This window comes from Heloderma suspectum, chromosome 1 (assembly GCF_057233095.1).
Source record: "Heloderma suspectum isolate Gila_16-S chromosome 1, 16-S_ref, whole genome shotgun sequence".
Lineage (NCBI taxonomy): Eukaryota > Metazoa > Chordata > Lepidosauria > Squamata > Helodermatidae > Heloderma > Heloderma suspectum.
Genome location: NC_139458.1, coordinates 365,648,239 through 365,662,772, shown reverse-complemented (window position 1 = coordinate 365,662,772; position 14,534 = coordinate 365,648,239). Strand labels below are relative to the sequence as shown.

Sequence of the window (14,534 nt, the reverse complement as noted above, 5' to 3'; positions counted from 1 at the left end):
ATGTCCAAGGAGTGGGGAACCCACTATGCAGACTGTACAGTCCCTACCAGTCTTGCCATCAACCTCGGCCTCCACTATGGGCAGGAAGGCAGCAAATGTGTGCTGAAATATGGGAAGCAAGTGTGCACATCTGCCCCTCAAAGCAAACAACATGAGGGTGGGACCCAGGTAGGGTGATCACTTCCATATCACCAAGGAAGAGGAAACACATCACAGCAGAAACACCGATTTGCAAAGATGTTTCATGTGTTTGCTTATATGTAGAGATGCAAATGTAGAAATCATTACTATAATTTAAATAGAAATGCATTTCACCATATAGGGGAAGATGGGTTGATCAAGTGACCTGTGTACTTGTCTGCTGTCCAGGTGAGGACTGCTGATGGGCAACCTCAAGGTCCCTGCACTCCCTTATGGTTCTTGGGCTTTAAACCAGGCTTGGACTGAGCAGCCCTTCAAACAGAGGACTGTCCTCTGTGAAGTAGGAGACATGGCCACCCTAGCCCCAGGAGAAGAATGTGCAGTGGGGGCCATGTGTTGCCACCCCTGACAAAGATAGCACAGTAGTCATGCTGCTACTATTACTACGACGACTGCTACAACTAACAGTGAATTCACATGCAACCCCCTCTATACAGGGAGCATGTGTCTCTCACATTACAACAGCTTCACAAGCTACCAGTCCATTTTTGGGCACAGTTCAAAATGTAGGTTATGACCTACAAAGCCCTACATGACTTGGGACAAGGCTATTTGAAAGACCGCATTCTCCCATGCCAGTCTCCCCTGGTTTTAAGTTCTTAGGGAGATGCCCTCTTTCTGTTCCAACAACACAAATGAAGCGCATTTGGCCAGAGGGCCTTCTTGGTGGGTGGTCCCTGGCTCTGGAACTTCTGGCCAAGGGAGGCTTGGCTATCCCCACCCCTGATGACCTTTCACAGCAAACAATGACTTTTTTTTAGACAGGGCTTTGGCTCATAAGCTGACCTATAAATACGTTGCAGTTGGCTTTAGCTGGCTGTTTTAATTGATTTATATTGTTGCTTTACCTTCCTTGTTTTTAAGTTTTTTCCTTTGCATTTTATTTTTGTTTTATTCTATTTTATTCTGTTTGTATTATTGCCGTTAGCCACCTTAAGCACCATTTGGTGGAAAGGCAGGACACACATTCAACAAACAAACAGACAAACATATGCCAGGCCATCGAAGTGCATAGCTCTCAAAAAGCTGTTATTATGATCAAATCCAACCCCCCCCCCCCCCGCCAACAACCTGTGCAAACATCCACACATGCTGGTTGAAAGCAGATGAATTAGGGTGGCCACTTAGGACTCGTCAAAGGAGAGGAAACGCATCATGCAAAAAGAGGACACCACTTTGCATAAAATTTGCATATGCTACTTTTTATATATCGATGCAAATTTAGACATTATTATTACAGTTTCAATAGAAATACAGTACATCTCACCATAGTGTGGGAGACTATGACCAGGTGACCTGGGTGCCTTGCTCAAGTCTGCTTCCCAGGTGCTGTTAATGGGCAGCTTCAAGGCCCAGCAATTCTTCCTGTTTGTTCTTTATCTTTCAATCAGACTTCGATTGAACAGCCCTTCAAATAAAATGGTACAAAGCCCATCTTTGTACAATGTTATCTTTTATTGTTCACTGCTTCAGAATCTGTTTAGATGTGGAGCAGTATATAAATGCTGGAAAGAAAGAAAGAAAGAAAGAAAGAAAGAAAGAAAGAAAGAATCTAGGTCACCTTCAAAACAGAGGACAGTCCTCTGGCAGCCCTTCAAATAGACAACTGTCCTTTATAAAAGAGGACAACTGGCCACCCTAGGATAAATGTGGACATTGTTCCTCTTCAGCATCTCTCAATTGCTGCCTATTTTGTAGTAATGTGTTACCACGGAAATTATTCTAATGTCACTGCATAGTGTAGCAGGAAAGAGTCCAAAGGACATACTTTCTTTGTAAGTGACTCTTTTCAGTAGATGGCAAGAGTAGCAGCTTTTTTTTTGTTTATTTTAAAAAGCTTTCTATAATAAATTTACATTTTTACTTCCCAAAGAAGCAGCCCTTTCCCAGGGAAATGAGCAAGGCACCGGATTAACCACTGCCTCTCATATCATGGCAAAGAAATACTAACAGATAAATCTAAGCATTTTCTCCAGAGTCTACTGAATAGTGTCTCGTGTGCCTGTTGAGGTGTCATGAAGCTGTAAGTAATGCGACTGGCCTGGTTCAGACGGCATTAAGCCAGAGTTCCCCAATTTGGACATAATGGGGAATTTGGGCTTAATACAAGCCAGGATCTTTGCGCTGCTGTCGGTATGCAACAGGAGGAGGGGAGGGCAAAGGCAGAGTGCTCAGCCACGACGTTAATTTATGGCTCCATAAAACATAAGCACATAAGAAGAGCCCTGCTGGATCAGACCAAGGGTCCATCTAGTCCAGCATTCTGCTCACACAGTGGCCAACCAGCTGCCTCTGGGAAGCCACCAGCAGGACATGAGTGCAGCTGCACCCTCCTGCTTGTGCCCCTGGCTACTGGTATACAGAGGCACACTGCCTCTGACACTGGAGGCAATATACAGCCATCATGGCTAGTAGCCATGGATAAACACACATGGGCCTGACTCACACATAACGAGGTACATTTCCACATGGGGCTTCTCAGTGCCAGTCGCCATTCTGAAAAATCAAGCTGTGGCAGGAATGCGCTGTAGCTTGTTGTTGTTTTTCAGGGGAAAGCGCGAGCGCAGTCTCCCACTAACCCAAATTATGCAGTCGAGTTTCCCGCATTTGGGGAAATTGCAGGGGTCAGCACACCTGGAGTGCAATGGATGAGCCTCACCCTGGGAAAACCACCTTCATGATCATGGTGTCTCCCATGCCAGGTAAGTATGCACTGTTGCTTGTTGTTACATATGTACCCAGCCAGGGTGGGTTGCTGAGGTGATTAACAAGCCACCTGCAACCCTAAAACAGGCTATGGATTCTGGGTGGCTTATTAACTACCCCAACAACCCACTTGGGCTGTGTTCGTATGTAATGAGTAGCTATGGTATGCCCTTGCTGCAGCTTGAGTTTTCAAAATGGTGGACGGCACTGCAACAAGAAGCCCCGCTGGGAAATTTCCCCCCATCGACTTCTTGTTATGTATGAATCATGTAAGTTTATGAAATACGTGTGTGGACACGCCCTCTCCACTGAAGTGAGTGGGGAAGCCTGTATGTGCAAGATCTCGGTGTTCCCATTGCAGCATTTATTGGCCTCTGCGTGACGGTGAGCCACGACAACAATCCGGAACAGAACAAATATAATCTTAGCAATGGAAACTCATGATGTAGTGATGATGCATATCATTGGACATTGAAGCTATCATTACCTCACAAAAGGTATGCTGTACCCGAGGTTGCCATCTTTGCTGTTACACTTTGCTGTTAGCCTTGTTTTTCATTTCTGTTTCTTTGCTTACTTTCTCCATTTCAGGTTTGGGGTGTTGTTATTGTTGGTTTGGACAATTCTGACAAATACCGGAAGAACTTCAGAAGCCCTATGGCAAAATTCCTTTTAAAAACTTTCTTTTTGTCACTATTAGTACATGCATTTAATTATTATTACTATTATTATTAATAATAATAATAAATAACAGTACTTTTATACTACTTGATATAACAAAATCTCTAAGCAATTTACATGCCAAAGTATTAAAACATCACTACAGAAATATTCAATGAATAAGCAACTTTGTACAACAAAAATAAATAACAGGAACCATTAAAACCATTATAAAACAACAATAGAAAACAATGCAATGGAGCTGCATCATGATGTCAATTACAAGACAGAGAAAGCTTTTATCAGCTTTTTCAGGAGGTATTTAAACCTCACTACATTTTCTACCTCCTGAACAGCACCGGAGAGGGAGTTCCAGAGAATGGGTGCCCCTACTGAGAAGATGCTGTAACATGGCAACATTGCAAGCAGAGATGGGTTAAAGAAGAGTCAGACAACGCGGCTTGGATTGAAAATTGGGCCACGTATATTGAAAATATCTGCAAAGGGGTACCTAGGATGGGCACCTGACTGTGCCAGCAACTAGCTGGCACTTCATGGGTGAAAACACACCCAGCCTGAGGGGTGGCGTCGATGTCGCCACCCTTCCGGACTGCCCCTTCTGGGGGAGGTAGACCTTCCCTTGTCACCCTCTCCCGGTGCCGCCCAAACACCTGGGTGAGTGAGGAGGGTTGGTCTCCCAGGCAACCCTTATCCCCCCACCGAGCCGCACAACCCTTTCGGGGGGCCTCAGGCGTCACCTGTCACCATAAGGTGCCTCTGCATGCACACCATCCCTAATCTCTTTCTGCTTTTGCCCATCCTAGCCATAAACTGAAATGTGACCTATGAGAGATTGGACCTTATTCGCCTACCGGACGCACCCTACCCCAATAACAGTGTGAAGTAGGCAAAAAGACACACAGTAAAGGCCAATTGAACTGTGAGCCAAAAATTCCTACATGGCTCCCAAAGGGGCAACCAGTATAAACCCACACTGCTTAAGGGAGGGTGGGAGGGAGCCGCGAGTGCGAGAGAGCTGGTTGGGAGGGGCGCAGAGCTTAAGAGGGCTCTGCCGGTCTCTCCCCACCTGGTGGTGCCACTGGGGGGTGCCCCAATGGCACCCTGCCACGTCTTCTCTGCCCACAATAGCTCCCCCCTTGCCAGACAAGCTGGCGCCGGGGTCAGGGCACTTCTGTTGGTGGTGGAATGACCAACAAGGCATCCTGTGAGGATCTTAATGATCAGCTGGGTGTACATAGGGGAAGGCAGTCCATACTATTACTACAGTAAGAGTAATAGTAAGGATTTTAATAATAATAATAATAATAATAATAATAATAATAATATTACTACAGCAATAGTAAGAATTTTAAGGAGCTTGGACTTAGAAATGTATATCTATTCCCTTAATTATATCAAAAACCTTTGCATATCATGATTTATTTATATATTCATTTAATTTCAGCACTGCCTTTCCACCAAAAAATGGTGCTCAAGGCTTTTAACAATAAAATCCAGATTAACAACAAATCTGAATTAAAACATAACATAAAAACAAATAAATTAAAAACACAATTAAAATCACGACAATAAAAGAAATAAACAACACCAACCAATTGAACCGTTAAATGATTAACGGCATAATCCTATTACTAATGCCCTTGATGATCGTAAACCTCCAAACCTGGAGGCTTATGATCATCAAGTGCAGACTGGAAGGCGCAGAGGAGATGATATTCACCTCTCCATCCTCTCACTCTGCATTCTTGCTAGACAGGCTCTTTTGCCCATCTAGCTGGGGAGTTTTGGAGGGGGAGGGAAGGCGGCTGGAGAGGCCTCAATCTAGCTCGTATCCCAGCCTCTCCAGTCTCCTCCCCTCCCTGCGAACCAAGACACCCCCTTTACCCCCTCTCGGAGGTCATGTTCCCAAATTTGGAGAGGCAGCTAGCACAGTTCTTTCCTCACCAGCTGTGAGTGGGGTGTATGTGTTGGAGCACAGATCCCCCCCACTGAGGTTGGAGCATTGTCTCCAATGTTGCATCTGGGAATCCGAAATCTTATAGCCCCCCCCTGCCCCATAAGCTGTCTAGGGGCCATAGGAGTGCTCCCTTAATGATTAAAATACTTGTGTTGAAGTATCTTTGAGGTTGACTTAAAAGTGACATTAAAAATGTATTAGATATTTCTCCACCTCTTCAAATTTAGAGAAACTTTGTCCACTTAGGAAAACATATAAGAATTTATCTAGAGGATGGAGAGAAAAAAATGAAATAAATAAATAAAACATTGAATCTTAAGAGGCTTGGGGGTAATTGTGGTACAAATGTGACAAAAAGAATTAAGCACTGGGTGACTTTTCCTACCCACCCCACCTGCATAAGTATGGGCTGTTTTTGAAGTTTTAGCTGATTCCCTTTAGGGATAAGAAATTATCCCATGACTAAAGCTGTCCCCAAGAGAATATTAGCCAAGTCCACACAAATATCTGCATGAATACCTGTGCAGTTCACTAAGATGGGATACGCATTGTTCTTGGTGTTCCACACACGCCCCAACAGCCAAGAATTCTCTTAGGCTGCCACCTGGCGTTCATGGCTTGTTACTACAAGAGCAGTGACACACCTGAGTCCAGTTTGGAAGATGACCCAGATGCTGAACATTGTTTAGAGTCTATGGATAGCGTGCAACCTTTCTCCACCATGTCGGCAACTCAGATCCTCCCTGGATCTTCTCCCTGTCCTGTCTTCTGGGATCCTTAAATGTTCAGCTTTCAAAACTTGTGAAAAATTTCAGCTAGTTTGAAGTTGAGCATCTACCAAAGAAGACAATAGAAATTATGATTTCTGTTCAATACCAACTCTTCTAACAGAGTGCTTGTAGCAAATTCCTTCCATTTTCAGATTAGTAGTGCTGAAGATGGCAAAAATATATGAATAGGCATCATTTCAACAATTACGCCCTTCATAAGATTAGGAGCCATTTTTATTGCGATGACATTTCTTTGGCAGATAAGGATTGTGCAAGTTAGGAATGCAAACTACAAAACAGAATAGGAGCAGAAAGCTCAATTCTTGTCTATCGCACACACATGCAAGTGAATGAGAGCTAGAAAATGCCTGGGAGCTGTACAGATCAGACAAAATGGCAGAGCTGAAACTAACTTTCACATCAGGCAAGTACCAACTGAAAATGAATACTATAGTTAGCACATACAGATAAGAAACATTTATTACTGTTTTAAGGCACAGTCCTATGCATGTTTAGACACACAAAAAGTCCTACAACTCCCAGCATTCCTCAGTCAGCCATGTAAGGTTGGAGACCTGGCCACCCTACCTGGATGTGATGGCACAGACTGCAGCTTGTGCTGTGAAGAGGAGGAGGTGAGCAACCCAGCTAACTTAATCCCACCAAGTGAACATCTTACTCTTCCTGGGGAGTAGCCGCGTTAGTCTGTTGCAGCAAAAACAACAAAGAGCCTGGTGGCACTTTAAAGACTAATACATTTGTTATGGCATAAGCTTTCATTGACTACAACCCACTTCATTTTCCTTCTTGTCTCCACTAAAACAGCCCTGTAGCCTCTAACTTAGAGCGCAGTCCTATGAACTGCACCCTTGCTGCATGGAAGCCCCCGAACTCAGAGACGTCTGAGATTCCTATGTCCTGCTGGACTGAAGCCAGCAGGGTAGAAGGAGTGATGGAGGAAATCTTTGCCTCCCTGTCCTCCGATCTTTGAGTTTTTGCTAGATGGGCTTTGTCTGAGACAAAAATTTCTGAGATAGATTTTTTCTCTGTGCCAGCTGTGAGGGGTCAGGGTCAGATCTCTGACTTCCCTTTCCGAGGTTGGGGTACTGTCTTGGAGGGGGGCATCTTAACCATCTTATGGTCCCTGGTTCGCTTGCCCAGGAACCATAGGATTGCTCTCTCCCAGCCAACTTGCTGTACTGGGTAAAGTGGTAAGGCAATTAGGCACTAGGTACTAGGTGCCTAACAGCAAATTTAGATTTTAGGGGTTTGAAAAGCAGCATTTTAGCTGTTATTGTGGTAATACTTCTAGGGGAAAATCCAAGGCACCAAGTGGAGAAGGCTGATCTCAACCTTGTGTAGACCATTTCCTTACTATAGCCAAGATGTAGAAATAAAGCAATTTCAGCTTCTCCTGTTCCGTTATCAGTGCAGCTTCCAGGCTTCTTGCTTTCATCTCAGCTTCTTTTTGTCTCTGGGGTCTGGTATCTCTGCAACACTCTCTGTCCTGGCTTCTGACTTTTAGCTCTTTCTCTCTTCTGAACACCTCACCTCCAAACTTGCTTGCCAGCTTCACTTTACACTATTCTAACTCCTTCTCTCAACCTCTTAGCCAACTAGAAGGCAGTAGAGTTTGTTAAGTTTCCAGCTCTCACTTTAACTAGTTCCTACTAGGTTTCTTTCCCCCCTTTCAGGTTCATTTTCCTGGGCTGACCTGCTGTGTACGTCTTGTGATCTTTTGAACCTCCAGGCAAGAACAGCCTCTAAACAGAAAGTAACAATTTTACAACCAAGAACAAAACACAAAATGGCTGAACAGTTTCATTCCTTCACACTGGTATCATAGTAGTTGTTTATGTACATGGCCTTTTTTGCCCACGGTGTTGCTCACACCTGAATGGTGCTCCTGACAGTTTCTACCATAATAGTAAATTCATCCATGCTCTGATAACTTCTCGTCTGGATTACTGCAATGCGTTATACGTGGGGCTGCCTTTGAAAACGGTCCGGAAACTTCAGCTGGTCCAAAATAGGGCAGCAAGATTGTTAACAGGGACTGGCCTGCGAGCTCATATTACGCCAGTACTTTTCCAGCTGCACTGGCTGCCGGTCCATTTCCGGGCCCGATTCAAAGTGCTGGTGTTAACATTCAAAGCCCTTAACGGCTTGGGGCCAGGTTACCTGAAGGATCGCCTCCTCCCATATGTGCCTGCCCGGACCTTAAGATCATCAGCAGCGGCCCTTCTCCGTGAGCCCCTGCCAAAGGAAGTGAGGCGGGTGGCTACTAGGAGGAGGGCTTTTTCTGTTGTGGCACCCCGGCTCTGGAATGAGCTCCCTAGTGAGGTTCGCCTGGCGCCTACATTGTACTCCTTTCGGCGCCAGGTGAAGACCTTTTTATTTTCCCAGGCATTTTAGCTTTCTAAATTTTTATCTTTGCTGTTTTAAATCTGTATTTTAAACTCCTGTACTGCTGCTAGGTTTTATTGTGGTTGTATTGTTATATTGTGGTTTTAATGTTCTATATATTTTAAATTGTTTTATTGTGTGTTGTTTGGTTTTAGTTTTTGTGAACCGCCCAGAGAGCTTCCGCTATTGGGCGGTATAGAAATAAATAAATAAATAAAAATAAAATCCATTCACTTCTATGTGAGAAAACAGAGCTGTGTTCTTGGGGACAAAGTTGACATGGGGAGGAAACCTGTGGCACCTGCACCATATTTGAGGCCCACTCCCTCCCTCATAATGATGGACAGTTCACTCATATTTGAGTTAAAAGTGTTTGTTTTGATGTCATTCATTAGGAAGTAGGGATGTATTTGCCTGGCTGGCCTCCAATGACTGCTGTTGACAGCTTGAGTCAGTATTGTTAGAGTAGGAGTGGTGAGCTGCAGCCTTTGTTGTTTTAGGTGCCATGCCCTGGAATTAGGAATGGGGGAGAAATTTATTTGGTTCATATTTTAATGCAAACTTACTTAATTTTGCACTTTCAAACTAAACGCTAATCAAAACTCAGTTATCCATTGAAACGTGCACTGCTCTGAATTTTGCAATGGGGTTCGCCAACTTACAAATGCATATAAATATATATTGGGGAAAAGTGCACATAACAATGCATATATTATTGAAAATGGCATTCAAATGTATTATTCAGGGAAATTGCTTGCAAAAAATGTTTATATTAGCAAATGTGTGTACAAAATGCATGTAATAGGAGGAACGTGCAGAAAAATGTATACACATTTTCATGCGAACTTATTCACAAATTCTCAACATTTGGGAAAAACTGAATTTAAAATTGAGGAAATCCTCCAAATTCAGGATGAACCAAACTTAGACTTGGAAAAATGAGAACCTGGGAGAAATGGAAATTGAAAGCTTTGTTCATCTGTATATGGAACAGCTATTTCTCCAACTGGAATAAGAGAAAAGGCAGCCTGCAGCTCTTCCATGGCTCTTCCTGACCTCTGTGGTCCCATCATCCAATCCTCCCCTCACCTGCTGTGTGGTACACTGAAAAAAAAACTGGTTTCTATAGTAGGTGAGGGAAGCAGAGAACAAAACGGCGATAGCTTGTCATCTGCTTCCCTCACCTATTCTAGTAACTTGGGAGGGGCTGTAGCTCAGGGTAGAGCAGCTGCTTTGCAGGCAGAAGGTCCCAGGTTCGATCCCCGGCATCTCCCGGCAGGGCTGGAAAGGATCCTGCCTGAAACCCTGGAGAGCCGCTGCCAGTCAGTGTCGACAATACCGGGCTAGATGCCCCTATGGTCTGACCCAGTGCAAGGCAGCTTCCCATGTTCCTGCAAGGGGAATGAGTGGGAAGAACCACAACCACCTTTCCCCCAATACATTGAAAGGGAACTTTAGTCTACATGAATACTACTGCCTCCACCATCATCATGATATTCCAGCTGAAGTCTAGTGTGACTACCACAGACGGTGGGCTTTTGTACGTGAGGCTTTTCACCCGCCGCTTTACCGAGGCTTCTGCTTCTGGATTCTTTGTGGGATTAAGATCGGGTCCTTTAGGGCACACTCCTATCAATTGCGCCCTTGCTACTCGTAAGCCTCTGAACCTGGAGGCTGATGGGTATCCAGCGTAGAGTGGGAGATGCAGCAGAGGCGATCCTTGCCTCCACCAGGCTTCCCGCTCTGCATTTCAGAATGGCTTTTTCACCCATCTAGTTGGGTCATCTCAGAGGGGGAGGGAAGGAAACTGGAGAGGCCTTGGGATACCATGTAAGCAGGCCTCTCCGGTCCCCATCCCCTCCCTGCCCACTGGAACGCCCCCTTTATCTCCTCCCTGGGGTCGCTTTTGCGACCTCGGAGAAGTAGCCAGTGTGGTTCTCTCCATGCTGGCTGCAAGGGGGAGGGGGAAAGAAGCACGGATTCCTGGGTCTGAGGTCGGAGCACTGTCTCTGACCTTGGATGCAGGGATCTGAAGTATCCTATGGCACCCAGACACTGTCTAGGGGCCATAGGATTGCTCCCTTACACATGTTTTTTCTATAGGGCTTTCTTTCTCTGCCTTTCTATATGTTCCATTACACAATGACAAGGTGGCGATGTGGTATAGTGGAATTGCACAAATACACAAGGCGTTCATGCCACCATTCAGAGAAATACCAGACTTTCCTCGTTAGAAAAAAAAATGCCATAATAATTGCAAGCAACGACAGAGGCCCTGGAGGAGGATGACGTCATGTAAAGCACCCACAAATGACTGTGACTGCAGAATCACAAGCGCACAATAAATGCTTTGTGTAGAAAGGCTCACTATTACAGATTTTACAACCCCAAGCCAGGATATTTACCAGCTTTTGTAAATATCTGCTTTTTAGGAATATAGACTGAGCAGATTTTAGTAAGATACAGCTTTATATCTAATTTTACAGTTCTCTTTGGGGGCATCATTTCTGTAGCAGCAATGGTTTGGAATTTGTTAATGAGGATTGAGTTGAACTCCAGGTCTGCAAGAGGCATTAGCCATATAATTAATGAATTGATATTTCAAGGAATGAGGTACCCAGGATAGCCCGGAATAACTCTTGAACTGAAGGCTAATCTTTCTCATCGAAAGTGCTTTCAAAAAGATTTATCTGGGTGAAATTTATAATGAAGTTAGCTTCTCAGGCTACATGACACCAACAGCTCTTCTGCTCACAATTCCTATTAACAAATAATGAGATTTATCAAAAGGGTGAGGGGAGAGAGAGAGAGAGCCTCCCACACAAACTCTTAGGAATTGGTGTTCAGAACACCCACAGATGTACAGATTTATTGCTAAAAATACTTCCATACCGGGAATGGATTATGAAATAGCTTGTTTATTTTTTACAGCAGCCTTCCTGAACCTGACGACTTCCAGATGTGTCGAACTACAACTCCCAGAATTCCCATGCTGGCTGGGATTGCTGGGAGTTGTAGTCCAACACATCTGGAAGGCACCAGGTTGGGGAATGTCATATCACAGTTACGTCTTACCTTTCTTCTGTGGAACTCAAGTGGTGTAGATTAGGTCCCCATGAAGGCTCGTGGCCAAGCATTGGTCAGACCCAGACTGGCTTAGCTTCAATACAGGTGCTGTTTCAAGTGCCTTCAAACCATGCCCTGAAACTGCAGGCACTGAACAACCACATAAGTAGATTCCACTGTACTCCCAGAGGATCTGCTTGTCCCCAGGGAGTTCTCAGGTGGCTTGGTGCCATTCATATTTTTAGAAAGACATGTAAAATACTTGTTGCCAGCACATTCTACCAGGTGTCCCCAGTAGTCTAGTAGAGCCAGTAGAGGCTGGGGGCTCTGATGTCAGTGGGGCAGTGAATCTGCTCTGGGTTTCAGTCAGAACCAGCCAGAACTCTAAAGGAGCTATCCAAGGTGCTAAACCCATTTTGTGGTTAGGGTCCAGGAGCTTGGATAGGAGCTTGTGGCTAGGATCCAGGAGCTTGGATAGCTCCTTTAGAGTTCTGGCTGGTTCTGACTGAAACCCAAAACGGATCCACCACCCCACTGACATCAGAGCCCCCAGCCTCCCCTGGGTGGAGTCTGGGCTCACAGGCTTCCTCAAAGCACTAGGACTTTTTGATTAGCAGGAATGATAACATCATCCCCCTTTCCCTTCAGGCTTCTCTATCCCCTTTGTGATTAGCTGCAATCCTCACAGTGGGAGGGTTCCCATGGTCAGGGAGAGAAAATAAGCCAAGGTGGCTAGGGAGGGGGGAGGGGAAAGACCTCCCCAGCAACAATATATTGTTGTGACTGTGAACTATCCCTGTTGTGGTGCAAAGAATTCTGGGCTGGCTTGGTGATGAATGGCCAATTAAGGCACATGAGCTTTACAAAAGACCTGCTCCAGATGGAGATGAGAACAGCTCGAACCAGTTTCTTGATATGGATCAGCAGAGCTGCCTGCATTTTTGGGCTGTCCACGGGACTGTCACTGACACTTAAAAACATACCATGACACTACTGGACGTCCCCTCCTTTCAGATGCAAGTGCAAATGAAGAAAAAAAAAAGGGGGGGGGGACAGAAATAGAAAATAGGCTTGAACTGGAGATTTAATCATACTTATCTCATACTGGCCTCTTCAAATGCTGTTGACAAGCAAAACTGGGTCAGCTTCATCCAGAAAGTGGCATTTAACAAGCAACATCTGTCAGTGGGGTGCAGAGGTGGGCGGGTTGCCAAATCAATAGTCTACAATAAAGAAGAGATTTGCCACTGAAGGATTTAATTGCTCAAATGGGGACTGAAACATTTCCTCAAGGTTCAGAAAGAGCAAAAAAAGTGAGAACTGAAGATTGCATCTTGGCAAATTGGCTTTGGCCAATCCTGCAAGAGAGATCTGTGTACAGAAGCAGGCTTCCCAGCTGTCCAAGCAATTTGGATGTGTGAAGTGTAATTATTCTACCATAATTTTCTGTTAATTTAGAATCTGCCTTAAGCTTTGCCTTTGCCAACTGAGAGCAGCGGTAACATATACTAACAAAGAAACTAAGTGGAATTCTGGGAAACATAAGAAAAATGCAGATTCCGGACAGTTATGTTGGGATTTACTTATTTATTTGATCTGTAACCCACCTTTCTACCAAAAATGGCATTCAAGGTGGTTTACAGTCACTAATGATAAAAGCAATAATAAGCAAATACATTAGAACACAATTGAAAATAATTGAAAACACAACAGCAACAGAGTAAAAAAAACATCCAGCTCAACAGGCCTGCATACACACCGAAGGCCCACTTAAATAAAGTGGTCTTTGCCTGCCAGCAGAAGGACAACAGAAAGGGAGCGAACCTAGTCTTCCTTGGCAGGGAGTTCCACAGCCAGGAAGTGGCCTCTTTCACATTGCCACCAAACATACCTCTGACAGCAGTGGGCTCATAGAATCATAGAATAGTAGGGTTGGAGGGGGCCTACAAAGCCATCGAGTCCAACCCCCTGCTCAGTGCAGGAATCCAAGACAGAGCATCCCCGACAGATGGCTGTCCAGCCTCGTCTTGAACGCCTCCAGTGTGGGAGAGCCCACCACCTCCCCAGGTAATTGGTTCCATTGTCGTATTGCTCTAATAATCAGGAGGTTTTTCCTGATGTTCAGCCAGAATCTGGCTTCCTGTCACTTGAGCCCATTATTCTGTGTCCTGCACTCTGGGATGATCGAGAAGAGATCCTGGCCTTCCTCTCTGTAACAACCTTTCAAGGACTTGAACAGCACTATCATATCTCCCCTCAGTCTTCTCTTCTCAAGGCTAAATATGCCCAGTTCTTTCAGTCCCTCCTCATAGGGCTTTGTTTCCAGTCCCCTGATCATCTTTGTTGCCCTCCTCTGAATCCTCTCCAGTTTGTCTGCATCCCTCTTAAAGTGCGGTGCCCAGAACTGGACACAGTTATCCAGATGAGGCCTAACCAGTGCTGAGTAGAGGGGGAACTATTACTTCCCGGGATTTGGAAGCTATGCTTCTATGAATGCAGCCCAAAAGAGCATTGGCCTTTTTTGCAGCCATATCACATTGTTGGCTCATATTCAGCTTGTGATCAACAACAATTCCAAGATCCTTCTCACTTGTAGTGTTGCTGAGCCACGTATCCCCCATCTTGTAACTCTGCATTTGGTTTCTTTTTCCTAGGTGTAGAACTTGGCATTTTTCCCTATTAAATGTCATTCTGTTGTTTTCTGCCCAGCGCTCCAGTCTATCCAGATCACTTTGAATTTTGTTTCT

General features: G+C 44.8%; 1 non-coding gene across 1 annotated transcript; it reads right to left on the bottom strand.

Annotated features, from left to right (window-relative positions):
* Positions 1-2,747: 2,747 nt before the first annotated feature.
* LOC146359804 (U1 spliceosomal RNA) lies at positions 2,748-2,911 on the bottom strand. Its single transcript, XR_014787036.1, has one exon. It is a non-coding gene; the product is annotated as a U1 spliceosomal RNA (small nuclear RNA).
* Between the last annotated feature and the right edge of the window lie 11,623 nt (positions 2,912-14,534).